This window comes from Nymphalis io, chromosome 2 (assembly GCF_905147045.1).
Source record: "Nymphalis io chromosome 2, ilAglIoxx1.1, whole genome shotgun sequence".
Classification (NCBI taxonomy): Eukaryota; Metazoa; Arthropoda; class Insecta; order Lepidoptera; family Nymphalidae; genus Nymphalis; species Nymphalis io.
In genome coordinates, this window is record NC_065889.1 from 6,210,194 (window position 1) to 6,225,020 (window position 14,827).

Below are 14,827 nucleotides of genomic sequence, written 5' to 3' on the forward strand. Positions count from 1 at the left end.
AGCTCCTAAATCGTATAAAATTTTGTTATTGACAACTATAAAAGTTTTTAATACATTTTTGATACTAAATATATTTATTTATACTTAAAAATTGTTTTTTAATATCCTGTATCCCGCTGCTGGGCTAAGGCCTTCTCTACTTTTAGGGAGAATGCCCAAACCACGTAGACACGTGTAATACACGTGTGTGTCACAATTTCATCCGACACGTGCAGGGCTGTTCGATGTTTCGTCACAAAACAAAAAATATTTTTTAAATTAAATAGAATACATAGAATGAATGCGGCATATCCATATATATATATATATTAATACCACTCATCACGAGATCTTCTAAGCTATCCGTCCGATTGACTTGAAATTTGTCACAGTTACTCCTTCCCCGACGTAGACGCTCAATAATAACGGGTTTTACGTAAATCTTATCCAAAATACATTTTCCTAAATATCTACTCGTGCGAAGCCGGTACGATTAGCTGGTATTAAAATAATGAAAAATATTAAAATAATACAAAAAGCGGTCGTATTGAGTCCTAAAAGAGCCATCTGTTACGACAACCATTTGACAAAGGAATCGTAACTATTGATAATATTATATAAATAAGTATTATTTCCAGTTAGAGCACATAATCCTCATTAATTTGGTTTAATTAAGTGTAAACATTGCGAAAATTAACCTAGATTTACTTGGAATGTATTATAATATAAGATTATATACGTATAAATCCGCTTATTTGTTTTTTTACAGATATTAGTAAATTTTAGTTATATATATTGCTATAACATATATTTATAAACTATGTGTAAACACAAATTAAGCACATGAAAATTCAATGACTAGTCAGATCTGAATTCGCAATTTTCGACATATTTTAAACACTAGGCCATATCGGTTTCTATCTGATAAGCTTACATTTAATTCAATTTATCGGAATGTATGAAGAATATTTTTCCATTTATCCTAACGCATATTATAAATAACAATGTTTGCCATCTAAATCTACTTTAATAAAATTTTCGTGATGTTAAAATAATATAAAATTACAAAAAAATAATCACACTTTTAACGCAGGTAAATATTAATAAAATATTATTCTATTACAAATCTTTGGATATTTGTTACTAAATTTTATTGAATGACATGCTCACTCTTTGTTAGGTTAATCAATAAAATTATACATTGTTCAAATTAACATTTAACAAGAGCACTCGTTTCATCCAAATACAAAACAAACGTTTTCTGCTAAATTCATTTGTTATTTTTAAAAATGTTTTCAATGTAAATTTTATTTAAAATCTCATTTTAACATTAACACTTTTATACTTACTTAGTTTTTTACTTTGTTGTGTATATAAATATCAACTTCATATGTAAAGTTTTTTTTTACACATTGCTGCAATAACATAATAAATATTCTTGAACATGAAAGAACTTATTATCTGTTTAAAACATCAAAGGTGATCGATAACAGCTTAAAAATAACTAATTATAATTTTAAAAAAGCTCAATACCTATACAGTATTTGTAAATTTTTTAAAGTATAAATATTTTAGACGGACTTCTAATACTGTTCAAAAACATTTTCTTTAACTTTAAAAGTAGCTGATAAAATGCATACATTTATATTTAAGAAATAAACTTGTTAAGACATTATTCGCTTACTAATTAAATACTTACAGGTAACAAAACTAGAAATAAAACAAAAGTATGTAATTGATTCTAATAAAAAAAACTATTACATCTTTAATACCTAGAAACAGCTCCGATTTTTTCCCTCGTTCTCTGCGAATAGAATTATATTATATGTATTTTTAGCTGACGCAATTATTTCACGCCGGAGGCGATGTGATTTCGAATTCCCTGTAAGTATTATATTTCAATAACTGTTCCTCTTTTAAAACGATTTCTGAAATAGTAATATAATAGAATATAAAATCACTTGATTTATCAATGCTTTATATATTTTTTATTCATTAAAGTATCCTAAAAAAGGTATTTAGGTAAAATACAGTCAAGTCAAGCCCATAATAAAAAAAAATCCGACCTCACGTGTTACTAATTAAAAATATAGTCTTGAAGTATAAACCTTAATTTTATCTTTTCGTAATCAGGCGGGTTTCAAGTGATGTTTTAATTTAATATTGAATTTTGAGTATACATAACAACAATATTAATTAATAATTAATGCCAACGATTTCAACTCAGTCGATTTCTAATCCTATATTCTATATATATTTAGATTCGTTTTTTATTTTATTTATTGAAATAATAACATTCCTTGTTGACCGAGATATCATTAGAATCCACTAGTGTCCTCGTTATGAGTTCATTCAGTTCGACAATTTCCCAAAAACTTGGGATGTTGAAAAAAACGGGACTTATTTTTATATTATTTCAGGGTCTTGCTTTACCTCATCCTAAGGTAAAGACTGTATAGATCATGAATTAAAAATATTAATCGTGATATATATGTCATGATATTGTTATAAAAATATATTAGGCAGACGCCTACTGATATAGAGCCTAGCATATACAGGCACGAGCTATATAATGTAACTATAATATTTATGAACCAAACGTATATACTGATGAAAATAATTGATTAACTAGTATCAAAAAGTAAACAGATTGGTAGATACATATATGGCAGAACTTAACCGCACAAATGCAGGTTTACGTCGCGATTTTTCCTTCGCTGACGTTCTTCGACTTCACAGAACATGAGGTAAATCAATTAAACACACAAATTAAGCACACGAAGACTCAGTGATGCTTGTCCGATTTGAACATTAAAAAATGAAAATTTGAATTGTTCTAGCCACTGGGCCATTTCGACTACATATTAACTATCAAATTACAGTTTAAATTTTAAGATATAGAGCCTTCGCAGGTCCTCGTTTTCTAATATAATTGATAGATTTTGCTAAATGTTAATTTTTGAAAAAGGGTCGCAGTACCGCCTTTATTAATAATTTCATCCAATCGACCCGCTCAAATTATTATTCTTTGTAGCACACTTATTCATTTAAACATGGTATGGTCATATACGTTTTTGGATGATGTAAATATGCGACATATTGAAAACGTACCATCATATTTATTACTTTCCGGCTATTTCTGGTATGTAATATCAGAACAAGTTATATTATTTTTTCTAAGGTGACGTCAGCAGTTGAAACGTAGCTGTTGATCGTATAATATTTATATCGAAGTTAGTTTGTACGGTTAAGAGTCAATAAAGGATCTTATTTGTGTGCTTGTTAATGTTTACGGTAAAGGTCAACATGTTAATTTGAAATATGACATTAGAACGAACATGAATTGATTATGTTTTTATTAAACAAACACAATGACATACATAGATATACGACAATTACTATGACATAGATATTCGTATATATATTATTTATATACTGTGTTTAAGAAAACCTGACTGCCTAGCCTTGAACTCATAACCTAAGCTATAATATATAGAGACGTTATGAAGGCAATCCTCGTTAAGTGCTGTATTGTATACTAAAAATAATTTTATCCAATCAAAATCCCGTTTAAAAATATGTACTTTTAGCATATCAAGATAAAGTTCATGCACAAATTATACAAAGATACAATAAGATAAAAAGACAGTACTCTCTCCGGTTAACAGTTTAACTTGTACAAAGAATAGGAGGTGGAAATATTATAAACTAGCAAACTTTGTATTGGTAAAACAATAATTATAAATAGATTTTGCGTAAAATAATAGTGAAAAGTAATCACATATATTCGTTATAACAAGACAAAAAAATACAAATCAAGCTAAAACCTTAATGAGGAAATAGACTGTGTATAGAATATGCGATAAATATATGTCGGCGGCAGCGACGGCTGAGCTGTCTTCTTCTAAATTTGGTGGTACGGGGTCCATCACGATATTGTATCAATAATAACTTAATGTATGTATAACAAGGATTTATTGTTACAGATCACAATACACAAGTATATAGTAAGTATAGGTAAACCGACAGTTTCGCCTTGGAGGTGTAGACTGGTCGGTTTCTCAAACGCAAGTCCCATTTCTCGGATGCAAGTGTTTTTATAAACAGTCACCCCACTCCCCAACACGACTCTGTCCACGTGACTTCAACAACGAAAGAAGTCACCGCGTTTACCCGTTACTACTATAGTCAATTCAGCTACTTTTAATTAAAAATATTGTTTTTCCACGACACGGCCAGCCTGACGAGTTACACGCCCTCGTGTTTATCTGTAACAAGACTATCAAATTTGAAGCATTTTTAAAATCTCGGCCAACCTGACCGTAACGTGATATTACATTGTTTATTCACCACAAAAAAAAAAATACCAACGAAAGGTTCCTCTAACTGTCATTAAAAAAAATAAAGTTTTATTGATACAGTAAGATCACATACAACGCTCATGGCCCGGCTGACTCAGCAGCTAGTGGCAACTACTATTGCCACCCATATCGTCATCACCTCATGTGATACGACCAACTCTTCATCTAGACTCTACGAGTCCCAGGTCAATACATGACCGACACAACAATAGTCTCCTATGAGACCCGGGTCCCCGCCACACCACTAGCTGCCCATCGCGCCCTGAACAACCCGAGCGAGTTGCAGTTACGACTACAGACTAGTGCGTGCAGTGCGACCAAATAGCCATGGTATGTGCTCTATTTACTGGTGGCGGTTCCCGCATCACCATCATCCACATTAAACAAATCTAACTCAGCCGGTATATCAGTATGAGGAATCTTTCGTAAACGATCGTGAGCATATTTATAGGTTCTATTACCAGACAACTGTTTTAACAGATAGCGATCACCTTCAAGCAATTCCACAACTTTAAACGGTCCTTTGTATTTAGGATCTAGCTTAGTTTGATTTCTCTCTTCGTTTTGAATTAAGACCAAGTCACCAATGTCAAACTTTACAATTTTAGCCTTATTTTTATCAAATCTAATTTTGTCGTAACTCGCACTCTTTTCTATGTTCCTAGCCGCTTACTCTCTTGTTTTGTTAATGTCTATATCCGGTTCCGTATCATCCGTACACGCCCTATCATAAGTTCGAGTGGACTAGCTCCAGTTACACGATGAACAGAACAATTTAAAGCTAGTTGTACATCCTACTTTACTAACAGAACTAATTTAGACTTAATGTATCACATTAAATAGCCTTGAGGTCAAGTAGCATTGATGTTTTATAAAGATTCACTTCAATCACCAAACTGAATTTAATTAATTCAAACCCCAGGTATCTCATTCGCGGTCTATAGCTATCTGCACTACCATGCCACATGGTATACCAAGTCATCTCACGAATCTTTGGTCTTTGCTATCAAGCAAGACCCCGACTATACCACCCAGAGCTACCGCCCACCGCTTACCCACGGACTGCTAAAAAGAGCAGATGCCGACTTCTAACGGGCTACGGATACGATACTCTGGTATAGTCCTAAAACCGTCGAATCGAGAACCTGGTACCGTCACAAATCACTGATGTTATCTCACTATCAACTTCCTCATAAACATCAATCGGTACCCGACCCTCAGGAATGTTTCTAAGACGGTCATGAGCATACTTGTAGTTACTTTTGTTTCTTAGCGATCTCAAAACAACGATCTTCTAATGTTTCTTTGTTTCAATGTTCCTTCAGGAGAGTCAACCTACCTCCTCGCATCAAATATTAATGCTAGGATCGAAATTGGTATTGGAAAATTGGTTGGATCTCACCGTAGTATTGATAGGTTGTATCGCATTAATGATACGATCGGTCGCATCAGCACCGTGGTTTGTGGCAGCATTCACGAAACGCCTTGGTGAAAATAATGCCGTAGAGTCCCGATGCTCCACCAAAGTCACGATCACAAACCGCGGTCTGCGGCAGCTTCCCTCGTGGAGGTGAACGGTTTATTCTTTCAACGACGTTAATCGATTACTGGAACGTGAGGCACGGTCATGAGACCGTTATTAGGCAATTTTCTTAGTTATCATTGCACAAGATCACTGGTAATTAATACTAATCCAAAGCAGGGTAGGTAAATGAAGAAATTATCGCAACGTAGGTACAAGCTAAATTGTAAAGTTACTAAGAAACTTATAAAGTACGACACATAGTTAGCTATTATTGCGTAAGATCAATGTTAACTAAATATCTAAAGCAGAGTAGCTAAATAAAGATATTATAGCAACGTAGGCACAAGCTAAATTTTAAAGTTGCTAAGAAACTTATAAAGTACAATACATGGTAGACACAGTCTATCGATTTTAAACAAATTGGAACGTACTCACCAGATCTTTTTCATCGTATAATACGTTACCACAAATCATCATCACTTCTTGTCGTAATTTCTTACATGTCGTTTGTCATTTGTCTTGTAAATGCTAAGCGATACAGACGCGAATCGAACTGGGCAATATGAGCCAGCACATATGACATAGCGATTTCTTCGTGACTTAAATCTTCCATCTAGTCAACAGTGACATCATCACACAGCTTGCATATGCCGCATGGGAGATTTGTGACAGCCACGACGAGGCGCTGCCCTTCAGTGCCTTACTGAGAGCTATGATGAGCGATGCACCTTCCAGTGGACGTTCATTAACGCAGATATCAATCGTAGCACACCAAGCACGTGGATCAGCATCTGGTTGCTCTGGGTTGAATTCCGGCAGAGAAATCTTTGGTGACGATACTGGTGTTCGAATAGCTTCAATCAATTGCATCATATTTCTCTGCTGAATCTCGAACATTGTGCGCCAGTGGGATTCAGATCCCACTTCTGATGTCGGCGGCAGCGACGGCTGAGCGATAGAGCTGTCTTCTTCTAAATTTGGTGGTACGGGGTCCATCACGATATTGTATCAATAATAACTTAAAGGTATAACAAGGATTTATTGTTACAGATCACAATACACAAGTATATAGTAAGTATAGGTAAACCGACAGTTTCGCCTTGGAGGTGTAGACTGGTCGGTTTCTCAAACGCAAGTCCCATTTCTCGGATGCAAGTGTTTTTATAAACAGTCACCCCACTCCCCAACACGACTCTGTCCACGTGACTTCAACAACGAAAGAAGTCACCGCGTTTACCCGTTACTACTATAGCCAATTCAGCTACTTTTAATTAAAAATATTGTTTTTCCACGACATATATGTATTGAGATTAATATTTAGTGAGAAAAATATACTTTTAATCTTTTACTTAAATGACTTTCATCATTAACTAATAGTTCAAAAGTTATTACTATTTGTATTTTGTTCAGAACAAATTGTTCAAATGCTATACAATTAATTTAACTGCCATTATGATCGAATCAATTCATTAGACATAGTGATTGTACCAATTCAGATGTGGTGTATACCTGAGATGTTACGTATGCAAATTTAATACACTGCCACAATTAGATTACATACATAAATACATGTATATTTAATAATTACTTTTATTATACGTGGAATAATAATTTACGTTCAATATAACCTTTTTGTAAACAAGCTTCCAACAAATTATAATGTCGGGTATTCGTATTGCCTTGAGTATCATAAGTGTTTAATAATGACAGCTCCATTATATTAAGGAGTTAACTGAGGGTGTATTAGGTTCTGTAAGAATAAAATAGTAAGTAATAATAACTCACCGCAGAATATGATCGTGAATTGTCAAATAGTGACATGCGATATTGGCCATAATATTTATAACATTTCAAGAATACACGCATCAAAATAGTACATCACCATAAGTCGGTTTTCAACATTTTACGGATGAGACATTAAGTTAGTCCTTACAGAATATTACAGCTGTTTTAAATTATTTAAATTTATTAAATTTTATATCACAAAAATAAAATTTGCAAGAAACGAGAGATTAATATAATGATGTTTACGGATAGTTTCATCTTTGTACAATATTTTTAAAAGGTACCCATAAGAAATACTATATAGTTGAAATGGAATAGGCGTTTGTCTTCCATCTCACCTGATGGAAAGTGTAGATGAAGACGAAGGTGGTACACGCCCATCCAAAAGAAACCTGTTCACTCTGCTCTTAAAGGCCTGGAGCCTTTAACACTAGTTCAACTTATCCGGAAAAATAGACCCAGGCTGGTCGTTCCAAATCTTGGTTACTCTCACCAAAAATGAGCTGTCAAACCGTTTAGTTCGACTTTTACTACTTACTACTCTTAATAGGATTTATTATATATCCTATAGAAGCGATATTTATCCTATAAACGAATGCAAAAAAACTAAGCCACAACAATACTAAAAACAGGTGAAACTATGTAAATGTGTAGGTAAAATATATTGTCTTATCTTATTTTCTGCAGGAAGGAAATAGAAAAGTTGTCTTTCGCCCATAGACATTTGCACTATGAGATGTTATATATATTATCTGGGATGAGATAGGATCGAAGATGTTAAGTGGTTTGTGGCTTTATTTACTCTGGCTTACTCATCTTTCAAACTAAAACACTATAAATATTCTTGTGTGTCGTTTGCTTCACCGTGGAATAAATAATGATAATGTGACCTTTATGCACTAAGCCTTATTAATTATCAGTACAAGTAAGTAAGTATGACGTCATAAAATCGTTGGTCTATTGGTTAGATACAAGGCCGCTGATCCTGAGATCTTGGATTTAAACTCCATGACAAGCCAATAAAAAGATTTCGGTATGGTACGGTTTGGAAATTGGAAATGTGTACTCCTCTGCCTCGAAAAGCACGTGAAGCGGTTAGTCCTGCGTCTAAGCTCGTTTCTGTTGTCTCGAATTTTCCATGGTAAACACTTAACTTTTTTTTATAGAATATTTAGGCGAACGACCAATTGGACCACCTGATGGTAAGTGGTCACCAGCGCCCATAGACATTGGCAATGTAAGAAGTATTAACCATTGCTTACATAGCCAATGCGCCACCAACCTAGTGCCTGCAATTATAATCACCCTTCCGAAACACAACAATACCAGCTGTTTTGCGGTGGTACCTACCCAGACGACTTTGCACAAAGCCCTACCACCAAGAAAATTTTAATAGAGTGACTTTAGCAATTCCATGGATTAAATTATACATCAAGAGTGTGTTATATGCTATATAAATATTTTTATAACTTTAAAGATTACATAATGATTATAAAATAGCGAAGATTTTGTTAATAGAAACGTCGATATTAAAATGAAAGTGTTGAAATTTAATTTATTAATTAAATTTATTACTGCATAATTCAAAGCAAATGAAAATGCTTTACAAACTTAACAATAGCTTAATATTCTTGTAACAAAAATAGCTATATAAAAATTAATATTTACTCAGAAAATATTTATTCGTTTAATTTATTTGTGTATTGGTTTGTCCTCTTTTATTGAATCAACTCTGACTTCCAATGAGTGGCCAAGATCAAAGTGGGTTAACACAATTTTTTCATTCTTCTATCTTTTGTTTTGTTTTAACGCAAACGATAATCAGCAATTGGCAACAGCTTTGAAAATGACAATTAATAATTGATTTAATAGTTCATAAATAAGCGTTAACGCTTGAGGTACTTGTTTTTAACGCTAAGCAATTCAATATTGTTATAGCTGCAGTAATACTATGTAGAAAAAAAACAATATTATTATATCCTGCTAGGATCTATAAGGATCAATAAATGAAACGCTATTCTCAAAAAGTAAGATTTTTATTGAATTCGAATCTAAATATCACATTGTGTTATTTATTCGTATTATGTTGATTTTTTCTATATACAATCAAAAGATATATTTTAACATGTTTAATAAATCAGGTCTCTAAGTATATAATTTATTCATATTGATATTCGCATTTCTAGTTGCTGTTTGTAAGTTACCTATTGCCTAAATAATTTCCGTGTTTACTGTAAGAAACTAAAAAAAGTATTAATACCAATCAGAATCAGGCGATTATTTCCCAAATCTAGACCTTAATATAATAATATTATATGTAATAAAAATCGCATGTTGTTTAAATGACGATCAGTTTCACTATATCTAAGTGTATCTCTGATACTGCAAGTTTCTTTGGCAATTAAATATGTATTGGATACTAAGTGAAATAAAACATCAAACAAGTGGCTTTTGTTCGTTTCATTAATGAGAAAAAGAGCTTTGTGAGAATTGCACGATCACAATGTCACTTTTAAACCATTGTTTATAACAATCGACTTTTCAACATATCCGTTTACTCACATATTTATGCAATTACAAATATCTTTCAAATAATTCACAAAGGCGAAGCGTGGTCTTAAGTTGAAACTATCAAGACTCGAATTCGGGTTTTCTGCGAAGCTGTGATGTTTCTATCCTTCTTTACCGCATGTTAAACTGTATTTAAACATTGGTTGTCTCTTTTCTACTTAGGGAGGCTTGCGCGGAAAGAGAATGTGGGTAACGAACGACCTTTTGCCGTTACGGGCAGCAGTGCGGAGCGTCCATTCACCAAGAGTGGTACACTCGATCGTCGTCACACTACATCGTTTCGAACATCTGACAGACTGAAAAAAATTACGTAAATATTACAACAGTCGCACATTGATTATGAAACGTTGGCAGCGGCGGTCGCTCTAGCGTCTATTACTTACACGAATCCTTAAATTCAGTGCTCGGTGTCCACGTATTGTTTTAGTGCGACGTGTTTGACCCTGGTGATTTTATTTTATATAATTTCCTAACCCTGTTTCTTAGTGTTCGGGCGCCTGTGCTTGTGTTTTATTTTTCCGGATTGGATTATAACAATTACACTTGGTAAGTTCGCATTTATTTTATAAAATAACTAAGTATGTCTTTTGTTTTTTGTTAGAATCGGTCATAACTGAATAAACAAAACGATTATACTAATCTGAGACTGTTAAAGACTAGTGACGAATAATATAATGTTTATATCTGAAAGCTTAAGTTACATTAAGTTTAAGCGTCGCGTATATAATCATGAAAAATCCTCTATTTATATTAAATGCCGTTATTGATTGCTTTTTACTACATAATGGTTTATAACTTTAACAGCGGATCAAAAATTATTTATTTTCAATATAGGATTTATTCATATATTAAAAAATCATGTATCTATCTACACTTATATATATGTATTATAATTATTATGTTAATAGAATGTAATGTGGATATAAAATTTATATTATATCCCATAGTAAAAAGCCGGGTTCATAGAAAATTTGAAAGCCTATTCTGTAGCAGGGTATAAATATAACGCCGGTTTTTTTTAGTAATAAGATACTTAAGAGCGCCGATACCTTCGCTCTGGAAATAAAGCAAAGGCACTTCTTGCAAATACGACGCTTCAAACCCTTAACGAACTTAATTACTTACAAGGAAAACGTACTTTTCTTTCCGATAGAATATTCGAAGCTGAGATCAAAAGTAATACAGAGAATCGACGTTATAGTGTAAATGAGAAGAAAATTAGTATCAGCAATGATTTTAATGGCAATTACAAATGCTTTCGTTTTACTTTTAATCGTTGAATTTATAAAATAATATGAAATGGAAATATCAACTTAACAAAGGATATAAAAATCAATATAGCTTTTTCAATTTAAGCGAAAAATTTAATGAGTATTTAATATTGAATTTGAAATAAAATATAAATAATAAGTGAGGAGAAATTACACCTAATTAATTAGAATGATGAAACATAATATGAAATAAACTGTTTTGAATAAAAATATATTGAAATCGATCTCTTTGATTTTGACGATTTTTCTTTGAAAATACTCGGATAGTAGAAGATTAACTGTATTTGCATGATAATTATAATAAACAGTTTTTTATTGTCATTGTTTTAAATTTTCATTTAAATTATTTTGCTAATGATGACATTATCTATAGAAATATCAACGGCTTATAAATGATAATGTTCGTCATCAACAATAAGAATATTAAAAAGAAAAGCCACAAACAAATATCGTTTTTTTTTTCTTCAACTAATAAGAAAGTTTGAGGTTGGGATACAACAACCTCAGTCAGTTACGTAAGCTATTTTTTTTTTGTATTTTTAAACCACATCGTAAATCTTTCGTAACGACCCAGTATCGTTAGTACGTGTACTAGCGTTTGAACTCGTTTTGATATAATAATAATTATTTCATTTAATAATTCCAATTAAAGTTAATAACTGTAAAAACAATCAACTGACTGTTTCTGTAAACAAACTGGCTTCAAATTGTGTTAATGTTTATTATTTAGTTGATAAATATTTACTTTTGAAGTTCGTGCTTAATAAAATACATCGCTTAAAATAAGTAACTTACTTTTATTTTTGAACTAAAGTAGGAAATCATTTGAAATTTAGTCAACATAACATTTAATATCTAGTTTTAAACAAAGGAATGGCGCGTTGTTAATTTTGAATATATTTTTGATATTTAAATGTAAGTTGGGTCGATTTTAACCATTATATATTATGTTATTTTTCATATTTGATAAATATATTAATTACCTTACAACATTATAAGCTGAACCCATAATCTATTTTGAATACTTCAAATAAAACTAATGATTATTAAATCAAATAGAATAAAAATAAGATACAAAACCAGAAATGAAATAGTTTAACTTCATAAAGCAACAAATAAAGACATGTGATAGTGCTATAATAAAACACGTCCACAAGTTAGATCCGGCTTGGCCGTGGCAATTTGCATTTCGTAGTCGCGATGGAATTCTTTGCGACATCTAGTGCGCCGTCGAGAATTATAAGGTACAGCTGAGTAAGGCTACGGGAATGAAAATTATCTTTAGATTCAACGTACAATGTCTTGAGAAATTTATAAGATTTACACTTAATCATTATGATAAATAGTTATTCATACTTAATTGCAAAATAAAATCGCACAAAATGGGGTCTTTTACTGTATTCTCTATACAGTAACAAACAAAGGTTGTTGGCAGATATAAAATGAAAGTAAAATAATATTAAAATACTATTAAATAATAAAGAGCCGAGATGGCCCAGTGGTAAGAACGCGTGAATCTTAACCGATGATCGTGGGTTCAAACCCGGGCAAGCACCACAGAATTTTCATGTGCTTAATTTGTGATTATAATTCAACTCGTGCTTTACGGTGAAGGAAAACATCGTGAGGAAACCTGCATGTGTCTTATTCCACTGAAATTCTACCACATGTGTATTCCACCAACCCGCATTGGAGCAGCGTGGTGGAATAAGCTCCAAACCTTCTCCTCAAAAAACAAAAGAGACTGTTACGGATTAAAAATAAGATTAAAGCAATAATACATATACATCGCTCGCAGAACAGACTGCCACTGGGACAGATGGTGGCGACCATGAGTCGGAAGCTTAGCGTAGGCAGGCCCCCTACAAGGTGAACCGACGATGTTGCTAGGGTCGCGAGAAGCCGTTAGATGCGGGTAGCGCAATGCTGGTCATCGTGGAAATCCTTTGGCTTTTGCTCAGCAGTGGACGTCTTTTTTTCTGATATGATGGTGAAACATAAGTATATCGACAAGATACACATACATATTACATATAATATTCTAGACGTGGAAAGTTTAAGGGTCATGTATGTGAAAATATAATTAGCGAAATTTAAACATTTTAGATATTGAATAGGCGGTTATTCGTTCGCGAACGTACTTGATGTGAGTGCGTCTACTATGCACCAGTGATTTCAGAAAGATCTCAATTCGCATAACATTCGTGATATTGAAAACCGACTTATACTCTATGTAATACGTTATTTTGTTGCGTGTATCATGTTGCAATTATTATAGTCAATGTCGCATATCACATCCTTATATTTAACAATGTGTGTTCTGTTGTTCTTACAGAAAAGATCTGCAGATCCTGGATCATTAAACATGTAGGTATTTATATATTTCCTAATAGGTACAATGTTGGTGTCTTCAAATCCAGAGTAAACAGGTTTCTTATAGGCAAGCGTGCTACATCCTAGACCGTGTCGATGCTTAACATCAGGCAAGTCAACGGTCAAACGCAGGCCTATTAATTGTAAAAAAAAAATGTAGGTTCACTGATTCAAGGCCAATTTAGAACACTAAAGTAAATAGTAACTAAATATACGTTTGCTTTGATTTTACTATCATCATAACGTTAACTATGTAAATTAGTTACCACTCATTCATCACTTATTCTACAACTAAACATGCTTTGAATTTAGTTTGTATTTGTGTGGTCCGGTTTGAAGAGTGAGGTAATCAGGAGCTCAAAGACGTTTAAACGATGTGAAGAATAGTTAATATTTCTTACAATTCCAAGGTCTTAAGTCTTTGTTAACCACTTATTATAAAGGGGCAAAATTGCTAGTCTGTCTTTTTTAAATAAAGAAATCGTTTCAATATTGTATGCTTTTAATTCTTTCAAATATTAAATTTACTTAAAATATATTGTGGTGTTTTACATAAATGTTATATAGATTAAAAATAAGAATTAAAAGTTGTACAGATTACTAATTTAGAATGTCGAATAGGTTTTTTTCCACATCAAGTATGTTTAATGATATTATAACTAAATAAACCGTAAGTGCTTGTAATATTAGTATTAAATCTTGCGGCTTAACTTAAAAGTCGACGACGTGGTTTCGACGAGCCCAACTTGATGAGACGTATCTTGGTCTTCCCAAATAGTGTCAAGCATTTCTCGATAATTAACACAAGCGAAATTGGAACATTTGATAATAATACCTATAATTGTTTACGCCCACTTATTTAAGTAGAGTATTCATATTATTAGGGTGATATTGATTTGACAGGCAAAGTTATTTTCACCCTCAGTTTACCTCTATGAACTGTAAATAAGATAATGTAAACA

At 32.6% G+C, this 14,827-nt stretch overlaps 2 protein-coding genes across 2 annotated transcripts in view; both read left to right on the top strand.

Annotated features, from left to right (window-relative positions):
- The window catches only part of LOC126779102 (E3 ubiquitin-protein ligase LRSAM1-like), a 152,032-nt gene that overhangs the window by 88,823 nt on the left and 48,382 nt on the right, over positions 1-14,827 (top strand). The window lies entirely within an intron of this gene.
- Positions 10,455-14,827, top strand: part of LOC126779003 (mucin-5AC) — a 63,062-nt gene continuing 58,689 nt past the window's right edge. Inside the window, exon 1 of the mRNA XM_050502757.1 lies at positions 10,455-10,767. The gene's annotated coding sequence lies outside the window, so the exon portion shown is untranslated. The remainder of the gene's footprint in view (positions 10,768-14,827) is intronic.